This window comes from Triturus cristatus, chromosome 1_1, assembly GCF_964204655.1.
Source record: "Triturus cristatus chromosome 1_1, aTriCri1.1, whole genome shotgun sequence".
Taxonomy (NCBI): Eukaryota; Metazoa; Chordata; class Amphibia; order Caudata; family Salamandridae; genus Triturus; species Triturus cristatus.
In genome coordinates this window covers 952,957,290-952,965,236 of record NC_140579.1, presented here as the reverse complement: position 1 = coordinate 952,965,236, position 7,947 = coordinate 952,957,290, and the positions used below count along the sequence as shown (strand labels likewise).

General features: G+C 65.6%; 1 non-coding gene across 1 annotated transcript; it reads left to right on the top strand.

Annotated features, from left to right (window-relative positions):
* The first annotated feature begins 2,242 nt into the window (after positions 1-2,242).
* On the top strand, positions 2,243-2,396 carry LOC146871363 (5.8S ribosomal RNA). The gene has a single exon (XR_014959804.1). It is a non-coding gene; the product is annotated as a 5.8S ribosomal RNA (ribosomal RNA).
* The last annotated feature ends 5,551 nt before the right edge of the window (positions 2,397-7,947 follow it).

Below are 7,947 nucleotides of genomic sequence, written 5' to 3'. Positions count from 1 at the left end.
CTTTCATGTGGCTGTAGGAGGTCTGCAGGGAGAGGGGTAGGTCGAGCAGGGTGTCCCTTCCTTCGCTCAGAAACCGTCCCCACAACCCCGCCCCCCAGTCCTTCTGTGGAATCCGATGGGAGGTCATGGCGACCTCGTAGGCCCAAAACCATTGCTGAATGTCATCGTTTTTATAATATTCTTTGACCACATCCTTGGGGATGCGGACCTTCTGTTCCGCTGGGGGGGCCGTCTCTCGGTTCCCCGAGGGCCTCCCGTCCTCATTTCGGGCCTTGAGCTCGAGTTCCTTTAAGCTCCGTTCGTGCTCCAGTTGGAGCTTTCTTCCTTCGTGCTCCCGTTGGAGCTTCTTTTCTTCCAGTTCGCCTTGTACACGCATTTGCTCTACTGCTAGCTTCTTCTCCGCTAACTTCAATTCGCCCTCGATTTTGAGTTTGGCTAACTCGAGTTCATGACTGCGGCTTCTCTCTCTGTCCGCGAGCTCTTCCGGGGATAGGCCCCCGTCTGGTACGATGCCTCGCACCTGATTGCTACTGCTTTCACTTTGGGGGGTTCGGCTTCGTCGGGGCGCTCCCCCGTGCCTTCCGGGCGGGAGGCCCCGGTCTCCACCCAAGTTTTCAGTGCTTTCTGCAAGTCTTCCTTAGTGTTGAGGCCAGTGGTAGCGATTTTAAGTTCTTTGCAAAATTGTTTTAGCTCTTTGTGTGTGTATTCTTCCAGATGCTCCACCTGGAACACTCTGTTGGCGTTGGTTTCTGCGGAGCTCGTGGCGCTTCCTTCTGCCATCTTTGTTGGTCGTGCGTCCGTCGTTTACTGTACGATCTCTAGGTGATGGGCCCGAATCCCGTCGCTTGCCACCAATGTTAGACGGCGACCTCAGAGGAGCCCGGAAAGGGGTCCTGACTACCCTGAGACCCACCCTCAAAGTATCGTAGCCGGGCACTGGCGGGAGATTCCCCAGGGGGAGGACTCTCGCAACTAGGATCGTACTTCTGGCACCACACGACACAGAGGGACCACACTGGGTATTCTCAGAACAAGTTTTATCAAACAGGTATCACTGCAAATATGTACAAGGTGAGCACGGGCTCAAGAGTCTCGGAAAGGTAGGGGGTAGCGGGACTGTCTCTGGTAACGGTTCAAAGGAGGGACGTACCCGGCGCACAGCTCACAATCCTCGAGCTGGGGGGTAGGCTGGTTGTCGTGGGGTCCGGCGGGACCGGTGGAGTCTGTGGAAGCCGCGAGTCACTCAGCGGGCTCAGGTACAAGTTCGGAGGTCTTACGATCTTCAGGGAGCCGCGAGTCACTCAGCAGGGCTCAGGTACAAGTTCGGAGGTCTTACGATCTTCAGGGAGCCGCGAGTCACTCAGCAGGGCTCAGGTACAAGTTCGGAGGTCTTACGATCTTCAGGGAGCCGCGAGTCACTCAGCAGGGCTCAGGTACAAGTTCGGAGGTCTTACGATCTTCAGGGAGCCGCGAGTCACTCAGCAGGGCTCAGGTGAGTTCGGAGGTCTTACGATCTTCAGGGAGCCGCGAGTCACTCAGCAGGGCTCAGGTGAGTTCCAGTTCCAGGAGCCGCGACCACGTCAGCAGGCTCTCGTTGTTCCAGCGTCGAATCTGCCGGACAGCCCCAGAGCACCCCTTGTTATAGTTCGACCCCTCTTTGATGTCCGGAGTCTGTGCAGGCAGGGGTCTTGTCACCTGGGGGTCGCTTGTCGGGATTTCCTGCTATAGTCTTTTGATTCTTTCAGGGCCGGGTCGGGAGCAGTCCCAGACACCCAGCAGGCGTGGAGCCAGCCCTCAGGGAGGCCGGAGGGCCGATCGAAACCCATCGTCCCGGGGGAGTTCAGAGGTGCGATAGAAACTGCTCCTCCCTCTCTCATCCCCTGGAAGCGGGATGTCCTCCAGCCGGAGTGGCGCCTCTATGCCCGGGTCGCGCTGGGGCCGGGCGGCCATCTTGGTGCATGAAGTGGGCACGCGGGCCCGGGGTGGCCGAAAGGGGAGAGGCCAGGGACGGGGATGTCCGGGTCGGTGCGTGTGTCCTGGTGGGGAGGTTCGGCGGGGCCGGGGGCTTGGGCTGCATGTACCAGGTTTCGGTGGTGCGGGGGCACGGAGGGCCATTCTACGAGGCCGGGTCCAACAGGGCGCCCGTGCCATCTCGCCGCGCGGGCGACGGACGGACGGCGTCGCCTTCCTCCCGCCTCTCCTGCGCCCGCAGGTGGGTGAACGTTTTGGAAAAGTTGCCTGTGACTCTTGGCGGTGGATCACTCGGCTCGCGCGTCGATAAAGAACGCAGCTAGCTGCGAGAATTAGTGTGAATTGCAGGACACATTGATCATCGACACTTCGAACGCACCTTGCGGCCCCGGGTTCCTCCCGGGGCTACGCCTGTCTGAGGGTCGCTCGATCGTCAATCGCCCCGGGGTTTTCCCCGGGACGCGGCTGGGACCGTCGCAGGGTGAGCTCCTCTTCCCCTTCGTCCCCCCAAAAGGTCAGACCCCCCGATCGCCCGTCGGCAGGGTCCCTGGCCAGGTCCTGCCGCGGAGGTACGCCGCCGGCGCGCCTGGCGCCCGTGAAGGGGGCCCGGTGACCGGTCCGCCCCGGGCCCATCCCGGGGCGCCTGGCTGCGTGCCGCACGTGGCTGTCCGTGGTGTCCTACCGGCTGCCCGCGCGCACGCGCCTCGGGCGCCCTCCTCCGCGGCCGCGGTCGGCAAGTCAGATCCGTAACTTCGGGATAAGGATTGGCTCTAAGGGCTGGGTCGGTCGGGCTGGGGCGCGAAGCGGGGCTGGGCGCGCGCCGCGGCTGGACGAGGCGCCTCCCTCCGGGGCGGCGGCGACTCTGGACGCGAGCCGGGCCCTTCCTGTGGATCGCCCCAGCTGCGGTGGTCGCCTCTCCCCTTGCCCCCTCCCCGGGGGCGCGGGGCCGGCGTTCTGCCTCGGCCGGCGCCTAGCAGCTGACTTAGAACTGGTGCGGACCAGGGGAATCCGACTGTTTAATTAAAACAAAGCATCGCGAAGGCCCGTGGCGGGTGTTGACGCGATGTGATTTCTGCCCAGTGCTCTGAATTCAATGAAGCGCGGGTAAACGGCGGGAGTAACTATGACTCTCTTAACCTTTCTAAGTCATAGTGGCCTTTACCTCCTCGTGGTCCCGCCGGTAAACTGCCTCCTTTGTACTGGACTCTGTGGAGGGAAGTCTCTGGAGGCAGGCTAAACAAGGTCTTTTGCAGGCCTAGCCTGGGAGTGAGAAATGGCAAGCGGGTATAACTATGACTCTCTTAACCTTTCTCGGTCATAGTGGCCTTTACCAGACTGTGGTCCCGCCGGTCACTGCCTACATAGTACTGGACTCTGCGGAGGGAAGTCTATGGGGTAAGCCCAAAAAAAGGTCTATCACTAGCCTAGCTTGATAGTGAGAAATGGCAAAGCAAACGAACACATTACCAGATGGGGTAGTTCCTGGTGAAACAAAACCCCGCTAAGATGGCGAAGGAGGCGCTGTCTTTTCACAAAATCGAATACCTCCATACCGGACATGACACACAAACCTAACATCTCAGGCTTCTCAGCTCCAGTGAGGACAGCTTTTGTGGCTATACTCCAGAGTGAGCGTTGTATGAAGCTCGGCTGTTTATGACAGACCACCACCCGCTTCCCAGCTTCAGTGAGGTTGCTTTCATAGTGGCCATACCTCTCGGAGCGAGCGTCGTTGTAAGCAAGGCCGTTTGGCGCTGATGGGCAGCATAATAATAACCCAGAATGAGCCACCACAAGGTGGTACAAAATAGCCAAATGCCTCGTCATCTAATTAGTGCCGCGCATGAATGGATGAACGAGATTCCCACTGTCCCTACCTACTATCTAGCGAAACCACAGCCAAGGGAACGGGCTTGGCAGAATCAGCGGGGAAAGAATACCCTGTTGAGCTTGACTCTAGTCTGGCACTGTGAAGAGACATGAGAGGTGTAGGATAAGTGGGAGGCCCTCGGGCCGCCGGTGAAATACCACTACTCTTATCGTTTTGTCACTTACCCGGTGAGGCGGGGGGGCGAGCCCCGTGGGGCTCTCGCTTCTGGCTCCAAGCGCCCGGCGCCCGCCGGGCGCGACCCGCTCCGGGGACAGTGGCAGGTGGGGAGTTTGACTGGGGCGGTACACCTGTCAAACGATAACGCAGGTGTCCTAAGGCGAGCTCAGGGAGGACAGAAACCTCCCGCGGAGCAGAAGGGCAAAAGCTCGCTTGATCTCGATCTATACGACCGTGTGGGGCGGGAGCACTCGTCCTGCGGCCTGGTGAGGGTCCGGGTGCCCGTGACGGGGCCATCGGGCCAAGGGAGGCTCCCCAGACCTGGCTGGGATCAGAAGCAGGGACCGGGCCAGGTGGGTGTGTGGCTGGCTAAGTCTTTTCCTTGCGGAAGTAGGAGTTTGGTTAGGGCTGGGCGGAATTTGCGGAATGCCTCTTCGCGGAATTTTGAAAAAAAAATTGTTGAAAACGAGCGCACAACCTGAAGGACCGTGTGCCCGGTACTGGGGTCCCTCGTGCTTGGGCAGGCTCCCCTATCTCCCCGGCCTGGCTGCGTTGAGAAGCAGGGACCGGCCCCGGGCCTCCTGATGTTTGGTCAGGGCCTGGGATCCCACGTCCTGCGGCCTGCCAAGTGTCCATCTGCCCGGGACAAGGGACCCTGGTGCAGAGCCCCGGAGCCCTGCAAGGGCAGGCAGGAGCCCTACCGCTATGGCTCGGTGTGGGCAGCTGGGAGTCCTTTTGGTCCCGGCCATCTGGTCGCACCTTTCCCTCGGCCATCTGGTCGCGCCCAATGCTTTCCAATAGGGCGACCAGATGGCCGGGCCAGCCTGGAAGTCCCGATGAGGGTCCATTCGCCTCGCGGATCCCAGCCACGGCTCCAGGAGGTCGGGCGCGTCCGCGCCTAGGGTCTCCTCCGTCACTCGGAGCGCGAGGGTTACAAGAAAGGTGGGTAGCCTTCCTCCGGATTAGTAGGGGCAGGGTATGCCGGGACACCCCTCCTGGGGATTGCGGGTCTCAGGCGGGGACCAGATGGGCCAAGCCCGGACGACACTTCCCCGGGGCGTCGGGTGCTCCCTCCTCCAGCCCGCGGCGAGGCAAAGTGCCCAGGACGGGCTCCATGGGTCCCCCGGGCGTCCACCGAGGCCTGCAGCCCCAAAGCCCTGCAGCCCTGGAGCCCTTCAGCCCGGAGCCCTGGAGCCCTGCAGGCCCGGAGCCCTGCAGGCCCGGAGCCCTGCAGGCCCGGAGCCCTGCAGCCCCGGAGCCCTGCAGGCCCGGAGCCCTGCAGCCCCGGAGCCCTGCAGGCCCGGAGCCCTGCAGCCCCGGAGCCCTGCAGCCACTGAGGCCTGCAGCCCCAAAGCCCTGCAGCCCTGGAGCCCTTCAGCCCGGAGCCCTGGAGCCCTGCAGGCCTGGAGCCCTGCAGGCCCGGAGCCCTGCAGGCCCGGAGCCCTGCAGCCCCGGAGCCCTGCAGCCCCGGAGCCCTGCAGGCCCAGAGCCCTGCAGCCCTGGAGCCCTGGAGCCCTGCAGCCACGGAGCCCTGCGTGGGCAGGCGGGAACCCTAGCGCGAAGGCTCGGGGTTGGACAGATGGGAGTCCTGTCAGTCCCGTCCATCTGGTTGCACCTCTCCCCTCGGCCATGTGGTCGCGCGCAATGCTTTCCAATAGGGCGACCAGATGGCCGGGCCAGCCTGGAAGTCCCGATGAGGGTCCATCCGCCTCGCGGATCCCAGCCAGGGCTCCAGGAGGCCGGGCGCATCCGCGCCTAGGGTCCCCTCTGTCACTCGGAGCGCGAGGGTTACAAGAAAGGTGGGTAGCCTTCCTCCGGATTAGTAGGGGCAGGGTATGCCGGGACACCCCTCCTGGGGATTGCGGTTCTCAGGCGGGGACCAGATGGGCCAAGCCCGGACGTCACTTCCCCGGGGCGTCGGGTGCTTCCTCCTCCAGCCCGCGGCGAGGCAAAGTGCCCAGGACGGGCTCCATGGGTCTCCCGGGCGTCCCCCGAGGCCTGCAGCCCCAAAGCCCTGCAGCCCTGGAGCCCTTCAGCCCTTCAGCCCGGAGCCCTGGAGCCCTGCAGGACCAGAGCCCTGCAGCCCTGGAGCCCTGGAGCCCTGCAGCCCCTGAGCCCTGCAGCCACGGAGCCCTGCAGCCACGGAGCCCTGCGTGGGCAGGCAGGAACCCTAGCGCGAAGGCTCGGGGTTGGACAGATGGGAGTTCTTTCAGTCCCGTCCATCTGGTTGCACCTCTCCCCTCGGCCATCTGGTCGCGCGCAATGCTTCCCAATGGGGCGACCAGATGGCCGGGCCGGCCTGGAAGTCCCGATGAGGGTCTATTTGCCTCCCGGATCCCAGCCAGGGCTCCAGGAGACCGGGCGCGTCCGGGCCTAGGGTCCCCTCCGTCACTCGGAGCGCGTGGGTTACAAGAAAGGGGGGTAGCCTTCCTCCGGATTAGTATGGGCAGGGTATGCCGGAAGACCCCTCCGGGGCTGGCGGATCTTTGCCGGGGACCAGATGGGCTACGCCTGGGCAACATCCTCCCAGGCTTCACTCCTCCGGCCCGCGGCGTGGCAAAGTGCCCAGGGTCGGGCTCCACGGGTCCCGGGCAGTCCTACCCCCGGGGCGCCCGGGCCCGAGAGCTCCGTCGGTGTTCCCCGTGCCCGAGTCCCAGCCGCTGTCTCCCAGCCCCCGGGAAGCAGACAGCCCACCGAGCCCATGGTTAAGGCGGGAGCCCTACCGCTATGTAGCCTTCCTCCGGATTACTAGGGACAGGGTACTCTGGGACCCCTCTCGGTCCTCAGCCGGCAGCAGGACGGGCCCGGATGCTGCCCCGGTCCTGTCCCGGGGACTGCCGCGTGGCAGGGTGCCCTGGACAAGGGGTCTGGATGGTCCGGGGAGGCTTCCCCTGCGCCTGCGGGCCTGGGAGCCCCGGCTGGCTCCAGGGGCCCAGCCGGGCCCCGGGCCCCGTACCCCGGCCTGCAGCACTGCCAAATGCCTGGGACGGGGTTCCGTTGTGTCCGGGGAGCCTCCCCAGGCATGTCTGGGTTCATTGGCCCCTGGGGGCCCCGGGGAGGGCGGCCTCCCCGCCCCGGGCTCTGTCTGGGGTGCTGCCACGTGGCAGGGTGCCCGGGGCGGGCTCCGGAGGGCCCGGGGAGGCTTCCCCTGCGCCTGCGGGTCTGGGAGCCCTGGCTGGGTCCAGGGGCCCGGCCGGGCCCCGGGTCGGGGTCTCTGGCCCCGGGCCCCGTCCCCCAGCTTGCGGCACTGCCAAAGGCCTAGGACAGGGTTCCGTTGTGTCCGGGGAGCCTCCCCAGGCCTGTCTGGGTTCATTGGCCCCTGGGGGCCCCGGGGAGGGCGGCCTCCCTGCCCCGGGCTCCGTCTGGGGTCCTGCCACGTGGCAGGGTGCCCGGGGCGGGCTCCGGAGGGCCCGGGGAGGCTTCCCCTGCGCCTGCGGGCCTGGGAGCCCCGGCTGGGTCCAGGGGCCCGGCCGGGCCCCGGGTCGGGGTCTCCGGCCCTGGGCCCCGCCCCCCGGCCTGCGGCACTGCCAAAGGCCTGGGACGGGGTTCCGTTGTGTCCGGGGAGCCTCCCCAGGCCTGTCTGGGCTCATTGGCCCCTGGGGGCCCCGGGGAGGGCGGCCTCCCCGCCCCGGGCTCCGTCCCGGGTCCTGCCGCGCGGCAGGGTGCCCCGGGCTCCGTCCCGGGTCCTGCTGCGCGGCAGGGTGCCCGGGACGGGGTCCGGAGGGCCCGGGGAGGCTTCCCCTGCGCCTGCTGTCCCGGGAGCCCCGGCTGGGTCCAGGGGCCCGGCCGGGCCCCGGGTCGGGGTCTCCGACCCTGGGCCCCACCCCCCGGCCTGCGGCACTGCCAAAGGCCTGTGACGGGGTTCCGTTGTGTCCGGGGAGCCTCCCCAGGCCTGTCTGGGCTCATTGGCCCCTGGGGGCCCCGGGGAG